Source organism: Strix uralensis, chromosome Z (genome assembly GCF_047716275.1).
Source record: "Strix uralensis isolate ZFMK-TIS-50842 chromosome Z, bStrUra1, whole genome shotgun sequence".
Lineage (NCBI taxonomy): Eukaryota > Metazoa > Chordata > Aves > Strigiformes > Strigidae > Strix > Strix uralensis.
Window position 1 is genome coordinate 60,945,427 of NC_134012.1, and position 16,293 is coordinate 60,961,719.

Consider the following 16,293-nt stretch of genomic DNA (forward strand, 5'->3'; position numbering starts at 1 on the left):
TTACTTGGTTAAAGAGACTCACCCCCAGTTCTCTGCAACCTCCTTTCAGGTAGTTGTAGAGGGTGATGAGGTCTCCCCTCACCCTCCTCTTCTCCAGACTAAACAATCCCAGTTCCCTCAGCTGTTCCTTGTACGACATGTGCTCCAGACCCTTCACCAACTTCATTGCCCTTCATTGGACACGCTCGAGTAATTCAATGTCCTTTTTGTAGTGAGGGGCCCAAAACTGAACACAGTAATCGAGGTGCGGCCTCACCAGTGCCAAGTACAAGGGTAAGATCACTTCCCTGTCCCTGCTGGCCACACTATTTCTGATGCAAGCCAGGATACCATTGGCCTTCTTGGCCACCTGGGCATACTGTTGGCTCTTGTTCAGCCAGCTGTCAATCAACACCCCCAGGTATCTCTCTGAGTGGAAGCTTTCCAGTCACTCCTCCCCAAGCCTGTAACGCTGCTGGGGGTTGTTGTAGCCGAAGTGCAGCAGCCAGCATTTGGCCTTATTGAAACTCCTACAGTTAGTCTTAGCCCATCACTCCAGCCTGTCCAGATCTCTAAGCAGAGCCTCCCTACCCTCGAGCAGATCAACACTCCCACCCAACTTGGTGTCATCTGCAAACTTCCTGCAAGTACACTCGATCCCCTCATCTAGATCATCAATAAAGATGTTGAACAGGAGTGGCCCCAAAACCGAGCCCTGGGGGACACCATTCGTGACCAGCCGCCAACTGGATTTAACTCTGTTCAACACAACTCTTTGGGCCCAGCTATCCAACCATTTTTTTACCCAGCAAAGCGTGTGCCCATCCAAGCCAGGAGCAGTCAGTTTTGCCAGGAGAATGCTGTGGGAAACGGTGTCAAAGGCCTTACTGAAGTCAAGGTAAACTACATCCACAGCCTTTCCCTCATCCAATAAGCAGGTCGCCCTGTCGTAGAAGGAGATCAGGATTGTCAAGCAGGACCTGCCTTTCACAAACCCATGCTGACTGGGCCTGATCATCTGGTTGTCTTGCATGTGTTGTGTGATGGTACTCAGGATGAGCTGCTCCATCAGCTTCCTGGGCACCGAAGTCAAGCTGAGAGGCCTGCAATTTCCCGTATCACCCTTCCAACCCTTCTTATATATGGGCATCACATTGGCCAATTTCCAATCTGTCAGGACCTCCTCGGTCAGCCAGGACTGCCGGTAAATAATGGAAAGCGACTTGGCAAGCACCCCAGCCAGCTCCTTCAGCACCCTCGGGTGTATCCCATCTGGTCCCATAGACTTGTGTATGTCTATTTGTCGGGGGAGGCAGTGGGTCTGCCTCTAGTCGAACTGTAGAAGAATTTAACCTTGACGAGATTCCAGTGTATCCATGAGAGGCCAGAAAGTCCCAATAAGTGCCATGGAAACAAGATTAGAGAACTAAGATAAGAAGAACTGTCCTGACCGTTCAGGCGAGAAACTATTACCCAATCATGAACTGTTAGTTACTAAAGTAAACCAGTCCTGTATGAACACCTACTTTGAAGAAGGTTATAAAAAGACTTGTTAGAACAATAAAGGTGCTTTTGCAGCCATTTTGGTCATTTTCACACAATCTGATGTTTGTCATGTCCGTCTCTACTGTGACATCTATTGATGCAGTAGGTCACTGACTATGTACTCCTGAAGCGGGGGGGGGTTGTTCTCCTAGTCTCTGTCTTCTGACTAAGGAGGCTGGATTCCCTCAGTACAACTAGTCTTGTTATTAAAGACTGAGGCAAAGAAGGCATTAAGCACCTCAGCCTTTTCCTCATCACTTGTTACCATGTTTCCTCTTGCGTCTAACAGGGGATGGAGTCTCTCCCTGGTCTTTCTTTTGCTGCTGACATACTTATAGAAACATTTCTTGTTGTCCTTGATTGCTGAAGCCAGATTAATTTCCATTAATTTCCATTAGTTTTTCTCCATATGAAAACAGAGACAAGTCTTCCTCAAATTTACTGGCTTGCAAATCAGTGCACAGTGTTGTTCTGATCACTGATGACAATTTTTATTCTTCTTGTGATGAGATAATGTGCTCCTACTCAATCCCTCTTCTTCTCCTGTTCATCTTTGACATGTGTAGGATTCCTTTGTTCCAAATCTCTACTTTGTTTGACAAAGTGATCTCATATCCAAAATGATCCTGAGGGCTTTCCAAAAACTATCACTTTCTTGTTTATTCACATTAGCCAGTAAAGATTCCATTTCAGTTTTGCCAGTACATGTACTACACAAACCAATGTTTACTTTTACTTCCATTTTCTCAGTATTTATGTCAAAATATCCTTATATACTGTAAGTCTAGATGTAGACCAGCTATCATAGGAGAAATTTACCAGTTTGAGTAGGAGCATTCTTATACTATTAGGTAGAAATTCATCAGGCAAACAGTGATGTCATGCAGTGGTGAGCAGGTGCTTCTGCAAGCCTGACATATTGTCAGAAAACCAGATCTGCTTTATTGTCTTGCTCCAGCTGTCATGAATGGTACCCTCAGACAACACTGGCTTAGCCTGATATGTTACTTTTTGGTTTTGCTAGCCCTACAGTTTTATACTCTCAGCAATAACAGCAGTTTTCACTTGAGTGTCTCTTAGGCATTCTGAACTACCTTTGGCTGGTTTTAGTAACCTGACTCATTATTAAAAATAAAATAAATATATTTCCTCTGAAAGGAAACAGATTTTATTGAGTTGTTGTAGGTTTCATCTTGTATTATATTTTGGCATGACTTGCTGAATAATCTCATAGAGTATTTCAGCTCCTCTCTACTTGTAACACAGCAATTTCTGCATCATGCTGTTAAAAAAGTAAAAAGAGAAAATAAACTAATGCAATGGTCAAGAGTCTATGAATTTAGAAATCATTACTTTCAAAAGAGAACTTAAAGATAAGCCTGATAATGATTTTAATAAAATGAAAGGTGAAATTGTATCTTAAGGAAATAAGTCAAGTTAGAAAGAAATATACTTTTCCTACATTTCTTTCTTCTTTTTCACTTTAATCACATAATGTAATCACTTTGGAAAAAAGACTTTCACTAAGATTAAGTACACTGCCCTTTCTTCTTCTCCTTTCATTACAACTAAAACAATTTGTCCTCAAGCAAAATACAGTTGTCAGATAACTTATGATTTAGTCCTTAATACTTTTGTAGGGTTGGTGCATTTTTTCTTCAGTAGATAATCTTGTTTTAGTTCAGTTGTTCACAATAGCAAATACCTTTTTTAATTAGTAAATTAAAAAAAGATTTTCAGAGCTCCTTATCTTTCTAGTTTTGTTATCTTATCTGTGCATGTCTTGAAAGGAGCTAAGATAGGTATAATGCTAATTAATTTTGTATGACACTAGAGCTGTTAAGCCAGGTATTCGAATACTTTTCCCAATTCAAATGCATTCTAAAGCTTAAAGTTATTAGTGGTAATGACTAATTTAATTTACTTTGTTAATTAAACTATATTTAATTCAGTTACATGAAGGTACTTTAATAATCTTTGAAAATACGTACAACAATAATATCCAGGGATTTAAGGACAATACTGTGTTTCAAATATTGTTCATTACATTGTAGAATTACAAAGGGATAATGGCTTCTAGAATCCTCCATGAGCCTCTGTAAAAGATGATGATTAAAAACAAATCACAAAGCAAACAATGAAGGGTAAAATTAACATATAAAATGTGATTTCTGATTGAACAAGGAAACCTAGACGACAAAGTTTACAGCTACAATAGTAATAGAGAGCAGTGAAAGTAATTTTCAAAAGGAATAAATTAGTAGCTGGCAGAAACAAAAGATGGGGAGTAGAGTCGAAAGCAGAGTATAAACAAAACTTAGTTATGTCAAAGGTTGCATGTTTCCCTCAAAGTTTTTACATAAACTGTACATATGATAGGTAGAAAATGTAGACATTTCTGTTACTAACTTTTTCTGCACATAGTGCACATGTGCTCATATTGAGTCCATGCATATACATCTGAAAAATGTAAACCAATTTTTCATGTTTAATGAAAGCTTGAATATTTTATTAATTAGTAACAAATAAAACTCAATGCATTTGTGAGCAGCAAGCTGTGATTTGGATGCATTGGCTAATGCACATATCTTCGGTGCAGTGTTCCACAGGTATTAAGCTACCTGTTTTACTTGAGCAAACCAAAAACTCTTACACTCAAGAGTAAATGGTACAGACTCTTGATAACTGTGCAGAAAGAACAATGAAAGGCTTCATTTTGTTGTCAATATGAAATTCTCTTTCCCTTGGGTAGCTATTTCTGTTTTACATCTCCCATTCTCTTTTTTCTGTAAAAAAAGAGTCCGAAATACAAAAGGAGAAGGCCCATTCATTACCCTTAACTTTCCTTTATTAAATACAATTTTAAAAGACAGAAATTATATGGAGTTTTGTACATAACAAAAGTACAAAATATCACTGAGAAAGAGAAATAAGTAGTCACGTCTGGTACAGCTCTATTGAAATTTTGTCTCACTTTCTAGAAGCTTGTTAAAAAAAGTTACACATTCTGAGCAAGTTCATAGTTGCATAAAAGGATGCTTGAGAATGTCAATAAAAATTTAAGAAATCTATGTGTTTATAGCTTTATCAAGTGTGTTAAGTGGAGATGATATATCTAGAAAAAAAAAATAAAAATCAATGTCAGAAAATGGAAATAACTTAAAATTCAAAGAAGAGTATATAATCAGGTCAATGGAATAGAGTTAAAAAGAGAAACCAGTGAAGAAATGAGCACTATGTGTGGTCTAAACACAGTCATTGAACACAAAAGAGTCAGCAAATAACCTTTAGAAAATTAACAATGAAATATGAGAGTGTCACAAATATTTTTGTCCTGTCAAGCTATATTTTATATTTTTAATTTATTTGAAATACAGCAATTAGTCTACTTCAATTTTTAGTTACAGTAATTGGATGGATTTATCATATAGTCACAAAGGGTAAGGTTGTGGCTTAGCCCTCTATAGGTAAGTGTAGGGAAATAAAGGAAAAGTGTAAATACCATTATGGTCTTATATAGGCAGTATAAGGGAACACTGGCTATTTCATAGGTTTATAATTTTTAGCAACATCGAAGTGTGTGATCTGACTCCCATCTTTACATCAACAGAAAATAAGAGGAACTGTCCTAGGCCTGAGGTGCACTTTAAGGAATACAGTATTGAACTAACTTTTCTATACCCAAGAGAGCTCAGAATACAACCTTGTTTCTTACCACCCACTGTTACTGTTATCTGCTTTGTAGTCTAAAAACTATCTGCATACACACCAACGAAAAATATGCAAAATATCACATGCATCCCAGTGATTCATACGACAACATGAAGATTTTGTAGTGGTAATAAAGGAAAATCCATCACACATCACATTTTGAATTCAACACACTTGCACTGAACAACATTTCAAAACATTGTGTTTATTCCTTGGCATTATCTAATGCCAAAAAACCAGTATATTCTGGTTTTATATCAGAGTATATGAAAAGAAAAACTAATTTATATGATTTGCTGCAATCTGACATTAATCAGAACAAGAACAATCTAAAATAACTTCCAATATCTCCATTAAACATCCTTTAAAGTCATATGGAGACACTAGAAATATACGAAGCATTTTTCCCTTACATTCAGCACAATGTAAGTCATTAGCAACTACTTACTGAAAATGAAAACGACCCTTTCTGAGGAAGATTTCACTTAAAAGAATTTAAGACCCTGTGATGAAAACATGTGAAGTGCATATAAGAACTTAATGTTAAATTCTGGCCAGTAGTTGCTTAACATAAATTGGTATTTATATGAATTCTTAAACAAATAATACAGATATTGAGATCCCCATCTTAATTTATTTCAAGACAACTCGTTGTTTGAAAGATATGTTTTTGTTCATGTATTTCTACATGTCAAAGAACAATATACCTGAAACTGATTTTGAAAGCTGACAATCTAGTCTCCATGAAATAAATGTGAATATTGTAGGCCACATTGAAGGAGACTGGACATCATATGGTAGGACAAGGGGTAATGGTTTTAAACTAAAAGTGGGTAGATTCATACTAGATATAAGGAAGAAATTTTTTATAATGAAGGTGGTGAAACACTGGCACAGGTTGCCCAGAGATGTTGTAAATGCCCCATCCCTGGAAACATTCAAGGTGAGGCTGGATGAGGCTTTGAGCAACCTGATCTAGTTGAAGATGTCCCTGATCGTTACAGAGGGTTTGGACTAGATGACCATTAAAGGCCCGTTCCAACACAAACCATTCTACGATTCTATGATCATCTAAATCTGATATACTGGATTGAATACCACTATGAAATTAAAGTGGAAATCCAGCATGGTAAAGCAATTTTCCATAATGTCTGACTGTTCTGCCATAACTTTTATATGTGTCCATGAACGATGATCAAGAAATTGATCCCGCTTTAAAAAAATAAAGTGTGAGGAAACCTTTCTATTGTCATGCCAGTGAGACCTGAATGCTTTAATGTACAGGTTCACCTGGTAGTTACCTTGCATATAGATAACCACTGCACAAAGCAGGCAGCTCAATTCACACCTCTAACAAACCCCCCAGACTCCTTTTCCCAGATGTCCCACAAATTAGGCAGTAAAGTTCCCCACATTTAGAAGAATCTCATCAAGAAAGGCATGAATTTCACTTGGGGAATATACACACTTGATCAGGATGTGTGCCTTGCCATGTATATAGAGAAGAAGAACCACAAAAGGAGCAGCAAGAAAGACTAAAAGGGGAGGGGTAGAAAGTTCTTAGACAATACTGATCCAGGCAAGCTGTACAAATCTTAGTGTCTCTTTTTTGGTCTTGTGGGGTTTTTTTGGTTTGTTTTTTTTGTTTGTTTGTTTTTGGTTTTGTTTTTGTTTTTGTTTGTTTTTTATTTTGTTTTGTCTTTATGACTAACAATTTTTTACAGAGTATACAAGAGGAAAATATTGTTGCCTTTCTTTCCTAGTTTCAAAATAACATATATGTGTATAACTATTTTTATATGTATGTGTATGAGTACTTGAACAAGAATAACACTGCACTTCATTTGTACAAAATAGGGACATGAAGAACACTGTACAATACAACAGACGTATTTCAGTATAATAATTATATGTACCTACTGTACAGCTGATGAATGCATCTGAGACAGTGACATAAGCAGATAAATATTTCAGATCAAGCTGTATTATAGGGCTGAATAATAAAATTATAATACTTGACATGACTCTTTTCTGCCCTGCAAATACTCCCTATCTTATTTTTTTGGTTTGGTTTGGGTTTTTTTTAAATATGGCTTTGACTGTAGTGAATAACATGCTCATTATAATGTCTACCAAAACACTGCTTTGAGTACTTCTACTAAATTATTTACAATAAAAGACAAACTGAATGTATGACTCCTTCACATTATTGATGTGAACCCAGAATATGTTACATTTAGCGGCACTGAAGTTCATCTTCCAACATGTTGTTCAGACTGCCTAAAGCTGAAAAAAAAGCACAGGTAAGTAGTACTCTTGAAGGTGTTTAATTTTTTTTAAAATACATACAGATGCTAATAATAGGGTTGATATGAAAGCAAGGCAGATCTCAATGGATGAGTATTTAACTAAGCAGATGTAAGCATCCAGTACTCTCTGACCAAGTTCTTTTAGATATTCCACATGTAGAGGGTGTAATCATTAATATCAAATTTACTTAACTGAAGATAGTTGATGTTCAGTCATAGGCTTGCCAAGCTGATGAAAGGAGCTTTAAACTAAAGTTGCCAGGGGAGGAGAACCTCAATCCATCCCACTCCTACCAGTTTGATGTCAGTGCCAGCAACAGATGTCCAGAGCCTGAGGAGGGATCACAGGTCAACAGGAAAGCACCTGAAGAGCAGCACAAAATAATTCTAGACAGAGAGTCAGCTTCATCAGGGGCCCAACTTAAATGTCTCTATGCAAATGCACGGGAAATAAAAAAAAGGAGCTAGAGACATGAGCATGCCTGCAGGGCTATGATCTTATTGGCATCACAAAGATGTGGTGGCATGACTCCTATGTGTTGGAATGAAAGGATACAATCTCTTTAGGGAGGACAGGCAGGGCATGTGTGCATGGGGGGGGGTTGCCCTCTATGTCAATGACCAGCTGAGGTGCATGGAACTCTGCTTGGGGATGGATGAGGAGCCAGCTGAGAGCTTATGGATCAAGTTTAAAGGGAGGACAGGCACAGGAGACATTATATTGGGGGTCTGCTACAGGCTACCCAACCAGGAAGACTGAGCGGGTAAGGGCCTCTATAGACAGAGAGAAGCAGCCTCATGTTCACAAGCCCTGGTCCTCATGGGGGACTTCAACCACCCTGATACCTGTTGGATGGACAACACAGCAGGATGTAAGCAATCCAGGAGGTTCCTGGAATGCATTGATAACTTCCTTCTCCAAGTGATAAAGGAGCAAATGGGGCAAGGTGCTACGCTGGACCTTGTTCTCAAAAACAAGGAGGGGCTGGTGGGGAGTGTGAAGCTCAAGGGCAGCCTTGGATGCAGTGACAATGAAATGGTGGAGTTCAAGATCATTAGGGCAGTAAGGAGGGCACTCTGCCCTGGACTTCAGGAGAGCAGACTTTGGCCTCTTCGGGGATCTGCTTGGCAGAGTATCATGAGAACCCTGGAGGGAAGAGGGGCCTAAGAAAGCTGGTTAATATTCAAGGATCACCTCCTCAAGTATCAGCTCAGGAGCACAGCAAAGAGGAAGTCAGGTAAGAACATCAGGAGGCCTTCATGAATGAACAATGAGCCCCTGGACAAGCTCTCACAGAAAAAGGAAGACTACAGAGGGTGTTAGCAAGGACAGATAGCCTGGGAGGAATACAAAGAAATTGTCTGAGCAGCCAGGGATCAGGTTAGGAAGGCCAAAGCACTGATAGAATTAACTCTGACCAAGGATGTCAAGGGCAACAAAAAAAGCTTCTATAGGTATGTCAGTGATAAAAGGAAGACTAGGGAAAATGTGGGCTCTCTCCAGAAGGAAATGAGAGATCTGGTTACCCGGGATATGGAGAAGGCTGAGATAGCTCAATGACTTTTTTGCTTCAGTCTTCACCAGCAAGTGCTCCAGACACACTGCCCAAGTTGCAGAATGCAAAGGTGGGGACTGGGAGAATGAAGAATGGCCCACTGTAGGAGAAGATCAGGTTTGAGACCATCTAAGGAACCTGAAGGTGTACAAGTCCATGGGACCTGATGAGGTTCATCTACAGGTCCTGAAGCAACTGGAGGTTGAAGTGGCTAAGCCACTATCCATCATATTTGAGAAGTTGTGGCAGTACTGTGAAGTTCCCACTGACTGGAAAAGGTGAAACATAACCCCCATTTTTAAAAAAGGTAAAAAGGAAGATCAGGGGAGCTACAGGCCAGACAGTCTTAACTCTATGCCCAGCAAGATGGTGGAGCATATCCTGCTGGAGACTATGATAAAGCACATGGAAAGTAAGGAGGTGATTGGTGACAACCAGCATGGGTTCACTAAGGGCAAATTGTGTCTGACAAATTTGGTGGCCTTCTACATTAGGGTTATGGCATTGATGGATAAGGGAAGAGCAACTGATGTCATCTACTTGGACTTGTGCAAAGCATCTGACACTGTCCTGCATGACATCCTTACTGGAGAGACAGATTTGATGGATGGCTCACTCAGTGGATAAAGAATTATCTGGATGGTTCCCCTCAAAATATTGCAGTCAACAGCTCTATGTTCAAGTAGAGAGCAGTGACGAATGGTGTTCCTCAGGGGTTTAAACTGGGACAAGTGCTGTTTAACATCTTTGTTGGTGACATGGACAGTGTGATTGAGTGCACCCTCAGCAAGTTTGCTGCTGAAAACAAGCTGTCAACATGCTGGAGGGAAGGGATGCCATCCAGAGGGACCTTGATAGGTTGAGAAGTGGGCCCATGCAAACGTCATGAAGCTCAACAAGGCCAAGTGCGAGGTCCTGCAGATGGGTCAAGGCAACCACATGCACAAATACAGGCTGGGCAATGAGTGGATTGAGAGAAGCCCTGCCAATAAGCATTTGGTTATATTGATGGAGGGAAAACTGAATATGAGCCAGTAATGGGTGCTCATAGCCTAGAAAGCCAGCCATATCCTGGGCTGCATGAAAGGAAGTATGACAAGCAGATTGAGGGATGTGATTCTCCCCCTCTACTCTGTTCTCATGAGACCCCACCTGTGTCACCAAAATGGGATAAAAGAACTTATCGACACCAATTTGATGTAGATAAGCAGACACTCTTCTATTAATGGCCGGGTACGCAGGGGAGTCATCTCACCAACAACACACACCCAACTCATGTAGCATGCTGATTATACTGGATACAGTAATGCATATTAATCAAGTTCTCATACATAATCATGCTAATTCCTGTAACTCATTTTCATATTCCCACCTCTTTCCGGTCATACGCACTTGAGTCTTGAAATGAATCAGGGTGCCGCTTTTGTGACTACCATGGACTACTGACTCAAAAGAAAGACCCCCCAATGTCCTTGACTCAAGGAATTTGGCTCACATTGCAATTTTAATGTGCTTCGAGGTCCTTTCACAATACAACTTTTAAAATACCTAGTCTCCAGGACTATAAATCATCCTTACCAAACAGTCTAACAATGGTACCTCGTCTAGCAGCGTAACTGGTTGTATGGTTACTTTAAACTAAATACAACATCTCTATGACTACTTAAAACATTACACCACTATCTTTTATAAAAACTGATATTTCTGTGAGATTCCATTTAATTGATTAGTCTTAATCATTTCTTATCAAAATCACCAAAAATCATCAACTCAAATTAATAACAAATCAGTAACAATCAGTAACACCTGGAGTACCGTGTCTAGCTCTGGGGTCTGCAAGATAAGAAGGACATAGTCCTGTTCAGGCAGGTCTAGAGGAGGGCCACAAAGATGATCAGAGGGCTGGAGAAGCTGCCCTATGAGAACAGGCTGAGAGCGCTGTTGTTGTTCATCTTAGAGAAGAGAAGTCTCTGGGGAGATCTCATAGTGGTCTTCCTGTACTTAAAGGGAGCCTACAGAAAAGATGGAGAGGGATTCTTTTTCAGGAAATGGAGTGATAGGATGAGGGTTAATGATTTTAAACTGAAAGAAGGTAGATTTAGATTAGATATAAGAAAGAAATTCTTTACTCTGAGGGTGGTGAGACACTGCAACAGGTTTTCCAGAGAAGCTGTGCATGCCGCCTCCCTGGAAGTGTTGAAGGCCAGGTTGGATGGAGCTTTGAGCAACCTGATCTAGTGGAAGGTGTCCCTGCCCATGGCAGAGGGGTTGGAAGTAGATGATCTTTAAGGTCCCTTCCAACCCAAACCATTCTATGATTCTATGATCCTATTTTACATGGGATTTCTGTTTTAGAAGAGTGGTACAAAATATACAGAAAACAAAATAAAAATCTAACCTACACTTATCAAAATATAGTAATTGCAATACAGAGTTCAGTCACCATACCAATGTGACTCCCATTACTGGCCTCTACAGCATGCTCATCATTGCAGCTCTGGGTGTCCCCAATCACTAAGAAGACATAGGTGGGTTAAAACCAGCTCAAGACGGTTGCTCTCTTTGAAATTCTTTTGTTAGTTTTCTGGGTTTTATGCTCTGTGTTGGGCTGAGCCATATATTCATTTCCCCCACAAACCCCATACTGGTCTGGCTAACTCAGGGAGACATTTACACTCATTTAATGAACTCAAGGAGAACCATTTACACCACCACTGATCCACTCAACTGTTGATAGATGTTTACCTAACACAAAGTCACCCTCAGGCCCCTTTTGTGTTGAGATAAAGTGAGCTTCTTTGCAACAGCTGTGGTAAGTCACACCCTGCATTATTCTCTGAGCTTCACCAGCACACCAACCTACCCATCTCCTCTGAGCCTTCTTCCATGGTAGGGTTTTACTGGTGAGTCACAGCAGAAATTAATATTTTTTCCTTTAATGCTTTCTCTACTAAGCTAGACAGGTTGTTAAATTTGAGTTTTAATCAGCAAGAATAATAAAGACACTATTAAAAGTACCAGAACTCATGAAAAGATAGAAAATCATGACCTGTTGTTCAGGAAAGTGATGTAATATTCAAAAGAAAAAAAAGCATGAAAATGCGTGCATAATATGGGACGAGGTTACTGAAGTAGGACAAAAAATACAGTGCCATGTCCTTTGCCTGACAAATTTTTGTGGTGACAAATGGATATGAGTAGCTTTCAGAAAGCTGGGATACTTAGTTAGTATCTGTAGTATCTATACCTACCTTCTTGCTTCCTCTAGCTAAATAACACTGCCTTCCTATGTCTATCCAATCTGGGGAATAGTCACCAGTTTTATTTGGTGAACATTATTATGTAAAATTTTTAAGATAAACACAGCTGAAGAAGAAGTGAAGCAGATAACAATTCGGATTTTAAGCACAAAAATACTGTTTTCCTGTATGAACTTTGAGCTATTAATTATCTTATGTATCCAACTAGTTAAAGTATTTTAGGCCATGACAAAAATATGATCTTACATACATGCATATATGATTTTACATTATACCATTAGACATACGAATAATAAAATCTGTAATTTATGAAACAAAGTTATTAGATATAATTAATAATTTGTAAAAGCACATTTAATACAGATCAAAAACTTGATATTTTATAAAAAGAGTAGTGTAAAAAGCTCCCATGGTAAACAACATGAATAGAATAGAATAGAATAGAATAGAATAGAATAGAATAGAATAGAATAGAATAGAATAGAATAGAATAGAATAGAATAGAATAGAATAGAATAGAATAGAATAGAATAGAATAGAATAGAATAGAATAGAATAGAAATTCAGTTGGAAGGGACCTACAATGATCATCTAGTAACCACTTCATGACTGACCAAGTTAAAGCATGTTATTAAAGGCATTGTCTAAATGCTTTTTAAACACTGACAGGCATGGGACATTGACCACCTCTCCAGGAAGACTCTTCCAGTGTTTGATCACCCTCTTGGTAAAGAAATGTTTCTTAATGTCCAGTCTGAACCTCCCCTGATGCAGCTTTGAATCACTCCCAGGCGTCCTGTCACTGGATCCCAGGGAGAAGAGATCAGCACCTCCCTCCCCACTTCCCTCCTCAGGAAGCTGCACAGAGAAATGAGGTCACACCTCAACCTCCTTTTCTTCAAACTAGACAAACCCAGACTCCTCAGCCACTCCTCATAGGACATGCCTTCCAGTCCTTCCACCAGCTTTATTGCCCTCCTCTGGATGCATTCAAAGACCTTCACATCCTTCTTAAATTGCGGGGCCCAAAACTGCACACAATACTCAAGGTGGGGCCACACCAATGTTAAATACAACCTCTTTTGACCAGCTGGCTACACCGTGTTTGATGCACCCCAGGATATAGTTGCACTCTTGTCTGCCAGGGCACACTGCTGACTCATACTGAGCCTGCTGTCAAACAGCACTCCCAGATTCTTTTCTTCAGGGTTGCTCTCCACCCACTCTACTCCCAATCTATACTTGTGCCTGGTGTTACTTATCCTAAGTGCAGTCTGGCATTTGTTGTTGTTAAATTTCATGCCATTGACGATTGCCCAATGCTCCTAACTATGCAGATCCCTCTGTAAGGCATCTTTTCCCTCAAAAGTGTCAACGGCGCCTGCCAGTTTGGTATCATCAGCAAAACTGTTAATGGTGCATTCAACTCCTACCTCCAGATCATTGATAATTGATAAAAATCTTGAACAGAACTGTCCCTAGAATTGAATACCTGAGGAATACTGTTGGTGGCTGACCATCAGCCAGATCTAGTGCCATTCACTACACCCCTCTGAGTCCTGCCGTTCAGCCAGTTTATCACGCAGCGTACTGTGTGCCTCTCCATCTCACAGTTGGACAACTTGTCCAGAAGGTTGCTGTGAGAGACAGTATCAAAAGCCTTAGTAAAATCCAGAAAAGCTGTAACCACCACATTCCCTTCACCCACTAGGTGGGTGACCTTACTGTAGAAAAATATCCTGTTAATTAGACAGGACTTTCCCTTTGTGAATGCTTGTTGACTGTGACTGATGATTGCATTATCCGTTAGATGCTTTTCAATAGCAGCCAGTATGTTCTTCTCCATATTTTTTCCAGGAAGTGAGGTGAGATTAACAGGCCTGTCGTTTCTTGGGTCTTCCTTCATGCCCTCTTGTAAATTGGAATAACACTGGCTAGCTTCCAGTCAGCACAGACCTCCCCAGACTCCCAAAACCTATGGTAGACGATTGAGAGAGGTTCTGCTGTAATACCCACTAACTCCTCCAGTGCTCTGGAATGAATCCCACCAGGCCCCATGGACTTATGAACACTCAACTGATACAACTGATCCCTTACAATTTCAGTGTCCACAACTGGAAACCCACTGTTCCCACTGAGTCCTCCAAATCAGAGGACTGGGCAGCCCAAGGTCTATGACTATTATTAAAGACTGAGACAAAAAACACCACACTGAATGCCTTCTCTTTCTTCATTCCATTAGTCAGATGATCATCTACATTAAGTATTGGTCCAATATTTTTCTTAGACCTCCTCTTGCTATTAACATATTGAAAAAAAACCTCTCAAGGGATTCTTTGAAAATAGAGGGAAGGGAGATGGCTATTTGCTTGTTCTGTTTTGATTTCAAAACTAGTTTCCATAGTCAAAAACTCCATGTTTTTTGGACAGCTTAGATCTGACAGAGAAAAAATGGTAAAAGTTAAACTTCTTTAATATTCAGCTTGAATTCTGCCATCATTCAATAGCTGGCTGGTATTAACTTGATCTTTCCCACAAAACTGATAAGGAAACTGGGAAATGAAACAACAAAATAATAAAAAAAAAAAAAAAACAAAAAAAAACAAACTAATAAACCCCAGAGAGGTGAAATGGGAATTCAAATGCAATATGTTTTAGTAGACATTATATACAGATGCCAGTTTCCAATGTTCTCTGACCAGGTTCCTGTAGATCACAGAATCATTCAGGTTGGAAAAGACCCTTTGGATCATCAAATCCAACCATCAGCCCTACTCTACAAAGTTCTCCCCTACACCATATCCCCCAACATCTCATCTGAACGACCCTTAAACACATCCAGGGATGGTGACTCCACCACCTCCCTGGGCAGCCTATTCCACTGTCTGACCACTCTTTCTGTGAAAATTTTTTTCCTAATATCCAGTCTAAACCTCCCCTGTTGGAGTTTAAAGCCATTCCCTCTTGTTCTATTGCTAATCACCTGTGAGAAGAGACCAGCACCAACCTCTCTACAATGTCTTTTCAGGTAGTTGTAGAGAGTGTTGAGGTCTCCCCTTAGCCTTCTCCTCCTCACACTAAACAGTCCCAGCTCCTTCAATCGCTCCTCATAGGATTTATTCTCCAGGCCCTTCACCAGATTTGTTGCCCTCCTCTGCATTCTCTCCAGCACCTCAATATCTCTCTCATATTGAGGTGTCCAAAACTGGACACAAAACTCAATGTGTGGCCTCACCAGTGCAGAGTGCAAGGGGGACTATCACCTCCCTACTTCTGCTCACTATTTCTAATACACTGCCAGCTCATGTTCGGCTGCTAGTCAATTAGAACCCCCAGATCCTTTTCTTCCAGACAGCTCTCCAGTCACACCTCCCCAAGCCTGTAGCAATGCATGGGGTTGTTGTGGCCCAAGTGCAGGACCTGGCACTTGGCCTTGTTGAAGCTCATCCCGTTAACATTGGCCCACTGATCCAATCTATCCAAGTCTCTCTGTAGAGCATCCCTATCCTCATGCAGATCGACACTCCCGCTTAACTTGGTGTCATCTGCGAACTTACTGATGATACACTCTATGTCCTTATCAAGATCATCAATAAAGATGTTAAACAGAAATGGTCCCAACACCAAGCCCTGAGGAACACCACTTGTGACCGGCCACCAGCTGGATTTAACTCCATTGACCAACACTCTCTGGGACTGTCCATCCAGCCAGTGCTTGATCCAGCAGACCGTACGCTCATCCAGGCCATGAGCAGCCAGTTTTTCTATGAGAATTCTATGGGGAACTGTGTTCAATGCTTTTCAAAATCCAGGCAGAAAATATCCACAGCTTTTCGCTCGTCCAATAGTCGGGTCATGTTGTCATAGAAGGAGATCAGGTTTGTCAGGCAGGATCTGCCTTTCCTAAACCCATGCTGACTAGGCCTGATCCCC

General features: G+C 40.2%; 1 long non-coding RNA gene across 1 annotated transcript in view; it reads left to right on the forward strand.

The window, feature by feature from the left end:
* Positions 1–1,326: 1,326 nt before the first annotated feature.
* LOC141937781 (uncharacterized) overlaps positions 1,327–16,293 on the forward strand; it is a 370,127-nt gene continuing 355,160 nt past the window's right edge. The window contains exon 1 of the long non-coding RNA XR_012627063.1: positions 1,327–1,478. This is a non-coding gene — a long non-coding RNA (uncharacterized LOC141937781). The remainder of the gene's footprint in view (positions 1,479–16,293) is intronic.